General features: G+C 39.7%; 1 protein-coding gene across 17 annotated transcripts in view; it reads right to left on the reverse strand.

Annotated features, from left to right (window-relative positions):
• LOC139121794 (repulsive guidance molecule A-like) overlaps positions 1 to 15,787 on the reverse strand; it is a 109,664-nt gene that overhangs the window by 15,520 nt on the left and 78,357 nt on the right. Inside the window, exon 1 of one of the 17 annotated variants that reach the window (XM_070686980.1) lies at positions 12,954 to 13,277. The exons of 8 other annotated variants lie outside the window; for them this stretch is intronic. The gene's annotated coding sequence lies outside the window, so the exon portion shown is untranslated. 8 more of the 17 variants (XM_070686976.1, XM_070686982.1, XM_070686977.1 and 5 more) reach the window with 8 other exon arrangements.

Raw genomic sequence — 15,787 nt, forward strand, 5'->3', positions numbered from 1 at the left:
CCTTCCATTTTGATATTCCTTTAGGCTTGTTTAATGTATCTGAATACTCTTATGACACATAGTTTTTCAAATTAATCGCTCACTTTGGATTTGCGTATCTGCCGCGAGGCTACATGTATGTGCTTGGAGTCATTCAGTGAACTTTCCACGTTGTGAGGAATCATGGGCAATACCAAGCATTATATGAAATATAAAACCAAATAAAACTGTATAAATAAGAATTTCCGAGTCCAAATAAGTTCAAAAAGCTTGGAAAGCAAATAAAAGCTGAGCTGGTGGATGAGCAAATTGACACAGGGGGCTACCTCTCAGTGGGATAATTTACTGGTCAACATGATAGTATGTGAGAAAAACGGCAATCCTGCAAGTCAATAAATAATAAACTATTGCTATAACTGTAAGTCTAATATGGCAGGGTGTAGGAGTCAAACGCTGGCTGAATAAATCATAAATAAGAGACATGGTTAACTTCACCACCCCTAACATTATCAGATTAAAACGCTTGGGGGAACTTGTCACAAACAAAAGAATGTCATGCCCAGTACTTCAAATTGAAAGAATGTCTGCAGAAGTCTTTCTTTAAAACTATAAAATTTTTGTAAACATGTTTCTTTTTCCAAATGAACATACTTTTCTCGAGAGCATGCATTTTGAAAAAGTAAGAGAGGTTTATTCCATGACTCTGCAAATGGACTAGTTCATTACAGAGTTGTAAAAGAGAAAGTTTTTTTTTTTCGATAAAAAAGTCTGTGGTTGCGATAGTCATAAATGCCTCAGGTATTCCTAGCAAACAAATACATGGCTAATTAAAGGATAACAGTGAATTGAAAAATACTGGCCCTGTCAAAATAAATGAGGAGGCATGTCTGCCACCTCCCCCTCCAAAAAAAGAATACACAGCCTGAAGAGGTATGCTCTGAGAGGGAAACTTACATGTACATCCGAGCACACACTTTGTCAGACTTAGTGATCCTGTTTTCTCCAGGAGCGTTCAAATGTGAAGTGGTGAGCTCTTCACGGCCGACACTTTTGACGCTCAAGTGGCGTGCTGGGCAATTACACTGTTGCCGATTTTACAATTTTAAATATACTGCCAGAACATTTGCATAAATAATGAAATGTACGCTGTTGTCAATTTGAGAGGAGTGCTTTTATACTCTGTCTATCGGAATGCCAATGAGGGTTGAAAAGCAGCCAACAGGAGGACAGAATAAACTGTGTACTGATGCACAGTGGTAATGTAAACATCCTTCGTCAATTCTCGATATTGCAATCTTTTCAATGTGTTTTTTAACAAAATCCTGTATAAAGGTGTCCAGATAGAAATACTTTAGTCGTCAATCTTTGTCAGCTGGTGACAATAACCAATGATCTGGCTACAGTTCTGTCACGTACAGGGCCAATTACCATAAAAGTTTTCCCAAGGATGGCAGCTATTCAGTGTTTTTTTTCTCCACAGCTGTTTTCTGTATCTGAACAAGAGGAGGCCCACTGGGCAAATATCTTGGCATCAGTTTGTTCCTACCCCTTCCAAGTCTATGTCAAACACGGTTAACACTTTTGTAACATTTCTGTATTTTCTCAACACCCAGCACATAATAGTCGCCGGCCAATGCAAATCAGGTGGGGCTTTCAGAACCCCTCCTGCACATTGGGGTCCCTTTTGTCTTTTGGACAAACACGGGCAACTCCTCCAACAAAAGGCATCACTTGTGTTGATTGCCAGAACTCAATCATTTGCATTCATCCTTTGATTGCCCGCCATTCAATTGGTGTTGTCAATTTACATGATTAACACCTGCTGTATTTTCCTCTCACCCCCCTTTCCATTCTCTATCTTCTATTTACCGTAAATTCTTACCGGCAATACTATGCAATTACCCAATTACCCCAACTTTTATCTTTAGTTATCAGCACACCTGTGACTCACTTCACCAGAGGCACACCACTTCACGTTTCTGACATCAATAATTCCTGCCAGCTCCAGCACATAATTTTTGAAATTTTAACTTTGATTTCGTGCAGCTAACGAACAGATGTTCCAAAAAACTTTTAAAACAGATGAATGGGTTGCAGTTGGCACCTATAGTTGTGGATCTCATGTTAGACATTGATGAATTACCAGCGATATGAGGATGACCTAATCGTTGGCCCTATTAAGACCGGAGTCTGTTGCCGAACTTAAGCAATCTATTCAATATTTAGCTCCAGGAGAATTTCAGAATAACAAACACTCACCTGTGCTAACAAAGAACTGATCGAACATGTTTCGGACTCAGACAGGTATTTATACCTGGATTGAGGGAAAAAAAATTCCTCTGCAGATTGATTGCGCAGAGCTGTGAAATATATTGTAGCTACCCATTTTTTGGCAGAGGACTGGGGAGTATAAGCCGGGGTATTTGTCTTGTGATTGGCCAATCCTTCAAGTGTTTGTCACCTTAGAGCTATTGTACACACAAGCCAGCACACCTGTGCCAATCTACAAGGCGTAATCTAAATATAGATCTGCTAGCTGACTTATAGAGCTGCCAATACATTACTTGTTATCAATAGCAGATGTCGTCCACTATCAAACTGGACAGCTCTGGCCCTTTGAACTGCGATAAGTGTTGTTGCCGAAAGAGACAAACACTATAGACATCCACTTGGGAGATAGCTTATGAAACTTGCTCAAAATGTGAAAAAAAAGTAGACTTGTTGAGACAGCTAAGTCATCCAAAGTCCCCGGTTTAGCCAATCAGAATGAAATGCTGTGGCTTTGTTGTCTGACAGGAGAACTTAGAAAAAAAATACTTTCTTGAGAAGGAAAGCTATTGAAGAAGAGTTTACATATCTGAGTTGTGTTACATTAAGTGTGGGTAAACATTAGTAGATACATGAACATTGCTTTGGTACTTTGACGGATATGAAATCACCAACCTGTCACTATTTCATCAAATTTCACACATTTGCTTTTTGTTTTTTATTCACAGACTTCATTTTGAAAATTCAATAACTTCCTAACATTTCGCATGATAAAGCCAAGACTTTTTGTCAAATGTAGCACCAAGAAAAGCTGACAAAAATTGAAAGTTAAACCAGGAATAAACTTCTGGTGTCTGATGTTTGCTCATATATTTTCTTCAAAGCACCTAATATCAATAAACATGGCTGGATATTACACATGCTCAGAGACCACAAACATCCAAATATGAGAACATTCCAAACAGGATGAAGATGACAATTCACTTGGATGGGGTCAAAGGCATTCCTGATAGTTTGATCCTTGGAACTTTCAGTAGCTGTAACCTTTTCACATTTTATTCACAATTTTTTGATACGTATGGAAATTGGATATTAGTTATTGAGATATTGAGAATGTGGAACTGCTGACAAGTTATACAGGCTGTGTGCCTACACTCAGTCAGACCAGTGTTTACAGCAGAGACATGTAGAGGCCATGTTGCAAGGGCACTTGTGTTTTGGCAACAATACTTTAAACATCCTGGGTGTAGGCTCAGATCACATTTTAACATGCCGAAGCCATCGAAACCCTCTTTGAATTCTCTAAAATACGAGGAAAAACTGATGGCTAAAATTAGGACAATAATACAAGAAAAGCTGACGGCTAAAATTAGGACAAATCTTTGTCCCTTTGGCTGAGTGAAAGATGCTGATAATGAGCATCCCTATGTCTGTACATTACTGAGGAAACCTTAAATTGTGGCACCTCTCTGTTGTGGATAAACTTTGGAGTTGAAAAGGTGCACGTTGGATCAAAGTTTACCCCTGTATTTAGAACACTTTTGGCACCTTCAAGAGACAGCGAGGACAAATCTCTGGTGACATATCAGGGTTCTTCTCTTCAAAGTTTACATCTTTCTGCTGATGATCTACCCAGCATGCTAATTTGTAGGCAGTAGGACCTCATGTCATGTGGATTATGTTGAGGCAGTGTAATACATACAGATGTAAACTGCCTGAGAGAAGACTGAAGTCAGGTGCTACTATTTACCATTACTATGTGCACAGGAATTTTTTTTTTGCCTTGGGCACTGTACCAATCATGTTATGTCACTATCAGCTTTGTATTAAAATTGTTCGCAGAGAAAATTGTTCTGAAATAGTGCGGACAGCAAACTTCAGTCAATGAACTTGTATGGAATGTTTTGAGAAGAAAATATTGGCAGTGGCCTTTCTTGTCAAAGTGACAAAATTTTATTTGCTTCGGTTCACTTCAGTTCGGCACTGCTGCCATTCAACATTTCCAATCTGCATGAAATAAGTGTGGTTAGCTTACAGATAACGGAATTCCGGCAGTGTCTCATGACAACAAAGTCCCAACACAGCCAGTAAAAAAGATACCAATTCTAAACACTGGGAATACGTATCCTGATCACAGACACCCTTCTCATGGTAACATTTCTATACCCATGACTGGTTTCTTAATGAGGATGTCTGTAGTCATGTTCATATGAAGTGAGTACTCTGAAATGGGATGTACCTGAATGTTATTCATCTGAAAAAAAAATGTTGAAAATATCACAGAAGTGCACAATCTGCACATTTGCTCAGTGAATAATGCCAAGAAAAAATATTTACATCGCAGGCAGATCAATCTCAGATGGATGAACACGGTTACATAAGCATTATGACAGCTTACTGCTGGAGACAAAAAAATATCATGCCCGCATGCCGTCTTCTTTCTTTTTTGTATCTCAATAGAAATGCACGCAGGGTGTCTACCTTTGTTTTCAAACAAAAAACCCTGGCCTATCTTTATCTATATTTGCAATCTGTACAAGCAATAATCTATTAACACTTTAACACCTGAAAACAAAGGCCAACTGTTTCTAATCAACTGAAAAATAGATTAGAACACATTTGCTGTTTATCTCCCAAGGTTTTTGGACAAACAACACATAATATTAATTATAGCTCCATTGAATAAATGATTAATATACAATATTCCTACTCATGTTTAATAGAGTTCCGTCTTTTACAAGCATGTGTTTCTATAATGGCGCCGCGTCCAGGTCAATTTGGTGCAGTGGTAACTGCATATACTGTATTGATTTGTGTGACATGCACATTATAACTGTTCTAGAGTATGCCCCTTCAGCCTGTTAACGTCACAGACTGCCAGGAATGTCATTACCTGATTCTCATTTTTATATTTTTTGGGCGGCATAAGTCTGGTCATAGCGGGAAATGTCACTCAACAGACACACAAAGATCCACCCTAAGGGATTATATTATTTCCTGTACAACATGTAATTTAAAAACCATAACTGTTTAACTGGTCTGTTGGCTGATCTATGCACTACACGAGCCCGAACAGAAACTTTTCACTCACAGTGAACACAAAGCTCCCTGATCAGTTTCCTGAGGTGCCTCTGCACTGACACAGTAAATAAGTCCAAGGTGAGGCTGATTAAGAAAGAAAAAGAAGGAAGATATCTACCTGAATTCTTGCGTTTCAGGCTGTGAAATTCAATTATCAAGCTGGAAGCAGACAAAGCTGTTACTGAAGACAGACCGCCCAGTGACTCTGCTTTAATAGTGACTAGAAAGTCAGCCTTAATGAGTTTTGGTAACTATTAAGTCCGGCACACCTGTTCTGTGCTGGCATTGCTGGGATGTTTTCAGGTGAATATCAAGTGAACAGACACAGTCAGGGGAGCAAGGCAGAAAATCTAGTCACCTTCACAAAGTCAGACACAAAGTCAAACTTACCGGATCAAGGAACAGAAGTGTTGGTCCTTCCTTTGATATTTGGTGCCGAGAGAATGGCCGGTCAGTAACAATACACAGTGTGTGTTAGGTGGGTGGACTGACTGGTAGTAAGTGGCTGTTTACTGTAACGGCCGCCTCATAAACTAACCCATCAGCACAGGTGAGACAAACACCGACAACAAATTCATCATCCTGGAATACCTGTTCAGCATGGCAAAATTCATTACTAGGGATTATATTTGGTAGACATTGGACCTGATTTATGTGCCCGCGGTCCTGTCGAACTTTGCACACGTCTAATCCCTTGTCATGTTTCCACTGAAACACTGCACTGGATAAAAAAAAAAGAAATCCTTAACATGGGGGAGTTCTTTGGATTCCACAAGGACATTGGTTCACCTTGTTTGCGGAAAATGTCACAGATTTTTCTGAAACAAAAAATAAATCCTCAAGCCAACACCTCAATTGTATCAAAGAACACTGCCTAAGTCCCTGAAAATGTCATGACAATTTTTCAAGATTGACTGAGTAAAGAAACAGTACTCACTCAAGCAGATTCAATCAGGGCTCTGTGTTTGCACCTGTGCTCACTGATGTGACAAACTGGATAAAAACTGTGTGATTAATATTGTTATATGGCCACACTGATATATCGTCCCACAGACCTGCTGGAAATTATCTGATGTTGAAGTGTAATGTAGGCTATCTGTTCACTACATATGTCTGGCTTTACAATGCTATTGGCTGTTCATCAGAGTCATCTCCTGGGCCGTACCAGAGCACAAAATAATTTTATCTTCGCTTTTCTCAAAAACGGTATCAGATTATGAAACAGAAGCTTAAAAATTCACTTAGGTGGGTGGGAAACTACTGAAATCAAGTGCAGTTTGAAGTTCAACACAATTTGAGCTGACAAAGTACAGCCAGAGTGCTGGATAGGTGCATGTATTTGTGCTGTTCAACAAGCCGTGTCTCTAAAATTAATCAGTCTGGCGTTAATTTATGAATAGAGGCAGAAGGTTAAAGTACAGAGGGGTTTGGTGTGTAACTAAGTTGTATGCACTTACAGGATCAAGACTGGGTCCAGCGTCTCTTCTGAGAAGGACTGATTCAAAATTGTAGCTGGATGGACGTCTCTCTCATCCCAAGATTGCTACAGAAGTAGTAACAGTGCTAGTTGACATTGACAAGTAGACACTACCACAGATTACGACTGTTTTGTGGCCATGGGCGGCCTTTTTTTTGTTGCAGGTGGACGGCGGTTTTGTCAGACGAAGTTGGAAAAATGGCCTGGGATTACCTGCATGTTTAACCAGGGGGATTATCGCGATTTATGATTGACGGTGCGTGCATACGCCATGAAATCATGACCAGCATACCCAGAATGCTGTGTGGTTTAACAAATGCCAAGCATGCCTGAAGACACTTCCTATCCCGCTTGAATAAAGCGCCTTTATTGCAGTTCAATATATTGTTAGCTTATGCCAACACCACAGGTTTGAATTGGGTTATTTTACAGGGCATTTCACACCTCTCTCTTGATCGCTCATGTCAGCTATGGTTACCTATTATAAACACACCACTGATAGTCAAATGGGCTCCACTGTGTTAAGGGATGTAGAAACGACTTCAATTCTGTCCAAATCTTATTTGAGGACACAGCTCAATGGGGGAGGGGGGCGTAGAGGCATAAAACTGCAATGACAGCAGGATCGAATATGAATGAAATATGGGGTGTAGTGTGTCAGGCCTAACAAGGTCAACAGCCAAGGTCACTGTATTGTGACAAACGATGCAATACAGACACTACCAATGTTGAGTGGTATGGGGTAGAATCAACATATGTGTGTGACATGAACCCTACTTTGTACATGGGCTGGAATAAACAAATTGCTCTTATATCTGATCAGCACAGAATAAATATCTTGTTACAGGATCAAACCAAAACAGGAGTCAAATATTGGGTGATTTAGCCCCATAGTTCATATATATTTTACTTTTCTCTGGCTTCAACTACTGCTGCAATGGTCTGGCCTGGGCAATTAGCATGTTTATATTTCCTGAGACTGTAAGTGCTGAGTTGTTTATGAGAGGCAATTGATGGGCATTTATCACTCAATCCTGTATCTTTTAAATTATAATGAGCCCTTTTGAAATGGCGATAAAAATAATTCTCTCAATACCGTTAGGCACAGTATATCAGCATATTATATCTGACAGATCAGGCATTTTCAAATATCTTTGTAAACTACATCTGATATTGCAAACATGAAAAGTCACATACAAGAATTGGCAATATTTGCTATCGCCATTGTTTGAATTGCTTCAGACCACTTCAAAACTACATGGGACTCTTGGACAAACAAGCGCAGGCGACATGAAACTGATGAAATACTTGAGTGCCGTGATTAACTGATGAATCGGATTGCTGGGTTTTATTTGAATGGGCCCAGCTCAGAATTCATATTGCATATAATTTGTTCTCACCACCAGTGTTACATGGTTCAGTGTACGGCTGAAACCCAACACTGCCCCGGCGCATGACTGAAATGTCAGAATCAGTATTGGTCTTGGCGTGCCCGAAATTTAATCTCTAAATGGTCAAACAAATGTCACAAAACGTTTGATTTCCACTGCATCAAATGCTAATAGCGCTTTTGTGCAGGGCTTTCCAGAACAAAGACTGAATTAGTCCATCTTTTGTGTACATTTGTCTTAATTAACACATTAAACAGACTATAACAGCAAAGTTGTGAATTACGGTAACTGTGCGTCTGTGCTCTCCAGATAAGTAAGGGTGCGATTGATCAGGTCCTGTGATGAATCTAGCATATCAAAATACATATATCAAAAGTTGTTATGAAAATTGGTAATTAGGGTGGTGCTGATAATATTGTGCATAATACACCTACACCTCTTTCTGCTAGGTTACCCGCTAACATGCTATTCATTGTGGTAATACTTTTAACAGCTGCTTATCTTTACTGCTGGCTAGTTAAACATTTCCATTGCATTCACCACTGGCCAGTTTTCAACTGTGATCACTGCAACGTCGGAATTCCTTACCATAAAAGAAAATATTAAACACATCTACACAAAGGTTCATCGCACGTTTGGGCTGATTTTTGTGACAATCAGATCATGGTTTAACACTTGGGGCACTCCGAGGGGGATAAACTTATGCGTATAATGCTGAGAATAATCTAACAGTGAAGTATTGTTGATGCAGTATTTTAGACATCTGCAAACTTTTAGCATAACAATTCTTATCAAGGATAGTGTATTCATAGCTTATTCTATCACATTTTGCACAAAGTATTTTTCTGATATCTTTCCTCAGATTCAATCCTTCAACTTATAGACATGTTGTCAGTAAAATTCTATCTTTGCTTCACTGTCCATTCAATTTTCAGTTTCACAAAATGTTCACATGAAAATCTAATCCTTTGGAACTGCACTAAGTCATATCAAAAATTCATTTTCACCCCTTAAAAACAATTCAGCGGGAAAATTAATATGTTGCTCTGGTAGTTTTTGCCTTTATAACCTCTTTGCTACTATAGTGGATAAGCCACAGAAACTGTGCTAAGTACAAGGTGAGATGTGTTGTGACATTTCACAGCAGATGTGGAACTATGATTGGAGTGAACCATCGGAGCTAAAACACAACCTCACACAGGCTGAAAAGTCAAGCAATGGATGCTGGCAAGAAAATTGCAGTGGCTGGCTATTGGAATGAACGGTTGCAATGCGAGGTCACACTGGAAGGCTGCTGGGTGCTTACCAACACTTGGAGTTTGGTGGTGCCTGAAAACACAAGACAGGGAACCCCCCAAAAAAGAATTGAACTACCCACTTTACATACAACTCTCAATAGACTTATCATTCTAATAGATTAAATTGGAGTGGCCAGATATAAAATCATTTGAGGTGAGACTGTGTTTACATATAAGGAAACAGACTGCCAATGATGATCTATTTTGATCTGCTAAATGCCTGCGACAGGGGAGAGAGTGGATACTGTCTCAGTGCGTACACAGTGGTTGGTCTCAGAAGTTAAAGCAAGCCTCCTTGGGTGCCAACTTCCTTGCTACTCAGTCAATCCTGGTTTCATTTAGAAACCAGCCATGATGAATGCAAAATAATCTTCGGCAGAGCACTGCCTGAGAAAGTGATGAATTGCCTCTCGGGTTCCCAGTACTTTTCTCTGTGCAGCCCGGAGAAAAGCCTGGGATTAAATTTTGTAGGTGAATAGAATTGCTAGGATTGGTAGATGCCTGGATAGATGGCTCAGTAATGGTGAAAGGGACAGTTTAGATGGATTCCTCACTTCCAGGGAAGGAAGTCTGGCAATGAAGAGTGATTTTTCTGCCATTTAGAGGCAGAGGTTTCCAAAACACGTTTGTTTGCGCCTATCCTCCATTCTCTCTCTAGCAGACAAGCAAACATCAATTAGGATTGAACAGACAAAATGAAGTAAGAAAGGGCTAATGCTACCTCACTTTGGAATGTACAGTGTTGATAGATTCACAAGTTCATTCTTCTGAAAGTTTGGAAAGCCTGCCTTGACTCAAAGAGTTGTCTACTCTTAATACTGTGTTAGTTTTCAACGGCATGTGTTCATACACACGCACTCACTCAGCTCATACAAAAAAACATCTAAAAACTTTCGTCCAGATTGACAAGCAAATACTTTTCACAAAGCCCCGAACATTCTTCTACTTCGGTTGACAAGAAAGCGGCATGGGGAAATCTGTAATTAATTACCATCACACTGCTACAACCCATTTTTCCACACCCTTTTAATGATGTGCAAATTACCCACAGAACCCTTTTTTGAGCGCGGCAGAAAGGATGGTGCCACAGAGAACCATGAAAACAGGCATAAGTTGTAAACATGCCCCTCTCCTGGCTTTGTAACCTCCATAGTTTACAAGCAGCAGACAGTCTCTATAAAGACGCCTTGGTGTCTTCAACTTTCATTATTGACCTCATAAATAATGGAGCTTTCAACACACAATTGTACTGAACTGATATGTCACCTCCACTTCCTTATGGCTCAAAGTACCATTTCCTCTGCACTGGCTTTAGCTTCTCGCTTCCCCTGTCTCTGAAGTATGTGCGGGGAGGGGATGAAAAGTGAAGGCGACTCTGCACGATGAATCTTTTCCAAGACGACAGAAGATCTGACACATACCTTTCTGGTGAAAACAGAGAACTTTTTGCCTGAAGCTCTTCCCAGACAACTTTATCTGGACATGTGCCCCGACAGTTACTGTGGTGATAAGAACCCTGATGAGGGTAAACTATCAGAGACAGTTTATGAGACTAATATTCCGCAGCAGAAACTGTGGTCTTCCAGGCCGGGCTCAATAAATCTTCCAGCTGAAAACAACATTTCTCAATCCAAGCGAAATTTGTCTTCTAGATCACGAAGCGATACATATCCAACATCAAAAGGTCACTGCTTGGGTAGGGGAAAAAAAACGCCACCAGTAACAGTCCTAATGATTCCAGTATGGTGTGAAGAGACTGCAAAATTCATGCTTTGGCTGGACTGGTGTGTTGGAATAATTACTCGCAAGGAAAAATAAACATCTCTAACACAGAGCCCTCCTTAACGATGATGTCACTACATCCCATGGAAATTTCTGGAATACATTTATTTCAGTTTGGGGGGCTCAACTGTTCGCAGATGGAAACCCGAGCAGCTGGAGAAACCGTTAAACAATTTGACAAAAAAATATGTTTTTGCGCTTTATGATGATGACCTGAGAAACTGTAACCGGGCACGTAAGGGATTATCTCAGCCACTGGCATCCAGACAACAAATCAGTGTTGGAATCTGAAAAGATGCATCCAACTGAAATTAAGACTCTCTGTGTTGGGTGTTTGTAATTAGTAAATGGAGATCAGTGAAACGACACGTCAGGTTCTATTAATGAAAACACGTTCACATGGACTCAGCACGAATCAGGATGCCAGTATAGATGTTGTAAATTCTAGCCTGACTGACCGCAATCTGGTTCTCATTATTATCTTATCAAAGGTAATAGTATCTGTGTACAACAAGACAGCAGAATTCAATTCGGGTTGAGTCCGGGACTTGCCACCTCATTAGCGACCCGCTGTAATTTCCTTGACTGCCAGCCAGCCTTTTCGCCCTGCCCCAGAAGTGGCATAGTCGGTGGGATGTGATGGCCTCAAGCTGTGTATGCACTTAGGCTAGCTATGTCGCAATGGATGATGACCATGCTACAAGTATGCCAATGTTTAATCCTGACATATCACCACCAGCATAACTCACACACTGCAATGTTTGCAAGCAATGCCGCATCAAATATCAGTGGAGCAAGCGAAAACATGGCATGGTTTACACCACGTGTACGGGACCTGCGCACTAGTCAAGACTCACACTCTCTTTTTATCAGGGGGATTATTTCTATCTGTAATTTGTTCTCACTTGAAATGAACAGAGGGTAGATTCCCTGATACAGTGTATCCACAGCTAGACAATATCTCTATTTACCAAACCACCGAGATAGACTGCTCAACATTTCTTTCATCATATGCTTCTGCTACTATCCAAGCCTATCCCTCTTTCCCAACACTTTCTTTGTGACTCTCACTCTTTCTCCTATCCCCTTGATGGAGATACCCTACACTGTTTCTACAATTAAATACACCACAAAATGTACAGTATAGTTGTAAAAATTGTGAAATAATGGAATGGACCTTGCTTGGATGTGAAACAAAATCTTTGAATTAAGGACTTACTCCACCACTGACAATATCCATATTTTTATACTTCTGAAAAGTAAAATTATGAAGATAAAGAAAGTTTCACAATGAACTATCACACTCCAATGTACAGCATAACTATAGATGTGTGACTTACCAATTGCTCCATGCAACAAAAGAGAAAAAAGTGTTGACTCCTTTTATTCGCAGCAGATGAAGCAGTCTATTGACGGCACCTTTTTCTTTCTTTTCTGACTGATTTTAGCACCATTCCAAACAGTCGCACTGTGTACACTGCTGAATGACTAGATAAACATCACAACTGCAACCAACGGAGCAGCCAAGTGTTGGCGCTTTAAAACCCAACACAAAGCAGTTCCTGTATTTCCTCCCCTGTCTGCGTCAGTATGAAAAATTTTGCCATTTTGAATTGAGAGCTTTGAATAGGAGTTCAGCGAATAAGAAGAAAAAGGATTTTAAATTCGCTTACTTACTTTTTTCTGCTTGAGTGTGGAGCGGCCTAGAACACACAAGTGGGATAGGTGAGAGGTTTTTCATATAAAGTGGCTGTTACATAACCAGCATGGACACAAGAAACAAAGACCTTCCTCTGGCATGTCACTCGCTGAAATTCATCCAAACTTAACCCCTGAATCAGCACAGGCAAAAATTTGACAACAAATCTTATAAAAAAATATGGACTTCACAGCAAATGAGAGCAAATTATTATTTGCAGAGTTAGTTTGTGAATCAGTGGTGAGAAATGATCCTCTGCAACTGTCATATTTGCTGACATCTCTTGGTCAAGAGACGGGCACAGACTGAATCAACTCAGGACAGCCTGGTACCTTGCTGTTAAAATTTCCATTAGGCAAATGTGTAGGAAAACACTATATCATATATTGACAGAGCTAAATAAGCTCTTCGGTAACACAGTCCATTGTGCCTGTGTCTACTGTTCACTTCAGATACTCAATATTTTTTTTTTGAATGATGGCAATTTGTTGAAGTGGGTTTTTTACATATTGGGGTCTTGCCCTGTTCATGCCCTGAGCTGGCAGACTTGAATGACAGAAATTTCTTGGGTTTATCGCTCATATCTTGTGCTCACATGGGAAAAATTTTTGTGCCATCCACTGAAATCTTGTAAAGAAAGCCCGGAGGAGTATTTATGGATCCTTTGTGAACGAAAATCTTTTCTGATTGAAAGGTGACTGAAAATTTGTTGTCACAATGTTAAGATATCCAGGTAAACGACTTCCATTTGCAAAAATAATTAATTCATACTCTTTTGGACAAAGGTGACTGCCTACTTCATTTTGTGACACTGCCTGCTGTCAACAGCAGTTCTTTAGAAATGACTGTCAAGTATTTCCGTATTTGCTTGCTGCCATAATATCAGAACAGAAACCCATCACTAAAGTCAACAATTCAAAGAAAACACCGGATAACAATTACTTTGGCCATGTGTTCATTGCATAATCATCTCTTGTGCTTTCATAGCACCTAGCGGTCAATAACGTCAGTAATGGTGCAGTATTTTGTGTCACTTAAAAACACTGACACATTTTCCTCATAACACCCAAGGGAGTTAACTCCCATGGGAATTAAACTTTTCCTTTACAACTTTCCATACATAAGCAATATAAAATATCAAAATATCAGTTTGTGCAGCAGATTCAAGCCTGCTATTTCTTGTCATCATCCATCATAATGATGCTGCTAAGCATCATGATAATGATGGTGATAATTTTGAGGAAGAGTACTGTGATATTTCAGACTGCTCATGAATTTCAAATTTGTGATTGGTTAGATGAGGATAGAAGTGTTAGCTGTGACACATTTGACATAAATATCTGGAAAACTTTCAGAATCCTGCCCTTCACTTTAATATGAAGGATCAATGACAAACAGAATGTACTTCATAGTCTACACTTTCCTTCGAGTCTTAATGTCAGTAAACAGCTTCTCTTACATTCAATTTAGTTTCTTTGACACACTGTTCTGTTTCCGTGACATTCTGTTCAGTCACCAGGACATACTGTCGTGTTTCCACGATATGCTGTCAGAAAACAGCCTACACATTATGATTCATTTGACTGCATTTCTCTGTGCAGCACTCTTGTGCATTACTCTACTCCATAACACTCAAGTTTCCTCCAGACAACCGCCAGATGAAGCCTACACTCTAATGACACAGAAGCTTAGAAATGCGATGGATCAATGGCTGTGCCCCTTTTGTCCAAAAACACATCATCGGAAAATTTTCCCTTGTAGTCTATTGCAAATTTTTGGGAATATGACTCTGGCCAGAATCAAGTGATACATGTATACATATATCAGAGCAAACTATTTTTAATGGGTACGCTACCTACTTGAAGGTAAAACTGGCAAATCTTGCGGAGTAGAAATCTAAACTGAACAGAAATGGAGGGATCTCATTTCATGCAGATACCGGAGATGGAACTGCCGAAGTATTGACACAAATCTAAAATGGATCTGGAAGAGCATTGTGGGGTGTAATTCAGTCAGAATTGTAAATCTTACTAAAACCTACTTGGTTGCAGATTGATGAAAGAAATCACAATTCTAAGAATCAGACTTAGAATATTGTGGCAGAAGTGAAAATTTGTGACCAGTGATAATGCTTGTCAAGCTACAAAATGATGTATTTTTTACTTAGTCAATGGATCAGAAGTAGCTTAAAATGTGTGACATGATAATATTACCTTTCAGCCCTCTCTCCTTCAATGTAGGTTCAACCACACCATTGAAAACCTACAGGATTAATCAAGGCTAAATGCTCAGTACTGACAGTATCATGCCTTCCTAGAGTCCTTCACCAAACCACAACTTCATATCTCAGATGCAGTTTTTGATCTGTGTATTTACATGTTGCACTACTTGGCTAATCTTAGTCTGGCAGTGTTATGGGTAAGAACACATTTCTCAGTTTTCACCAAGCAAATTCCAAACTTGTGACTGACATGTTAAACCAGGCGTTCAATATCATAACACCTTGCATATTGATTACCGTCTGCATAATTGCAAGTGTACCAGCGATCCGGTAATGAACTTAGCAGATCACAGGGAAACCCAATCCTGGACAAGTTGATGGTGTATCAGATTTGGAAATGAACTCTGCTTCAAGTTCAATGCCTTGCTGTGTACCTTTCAAACTGTTGTGGTTTCTAAAATGATATCGGGAGTATCGACTTTATCGCATTGTTTTCCAATATCACATCAAAGGAGTCAATATACTGTGAACTGCTGCAACATCTGTTCTGTGCAAAATTGTCTCATTCAACACATTTTACAAATGCAAAAT

Source organism: Ptychodera flava, chromosome 21, assembly GCF_041260155.1.
Source record: "Ptychodera flava strain L36383 chromosome 21, AS_Pfla_20210202, whole genome shotgun sequence".
Classification (NCBI taxonomy): domain Eukaryota; kingdom Metazoa; phylum Hemichordata; class Enteropneusta; family Ptychoderidae; genus Ptychodera; species Ptychodera flava.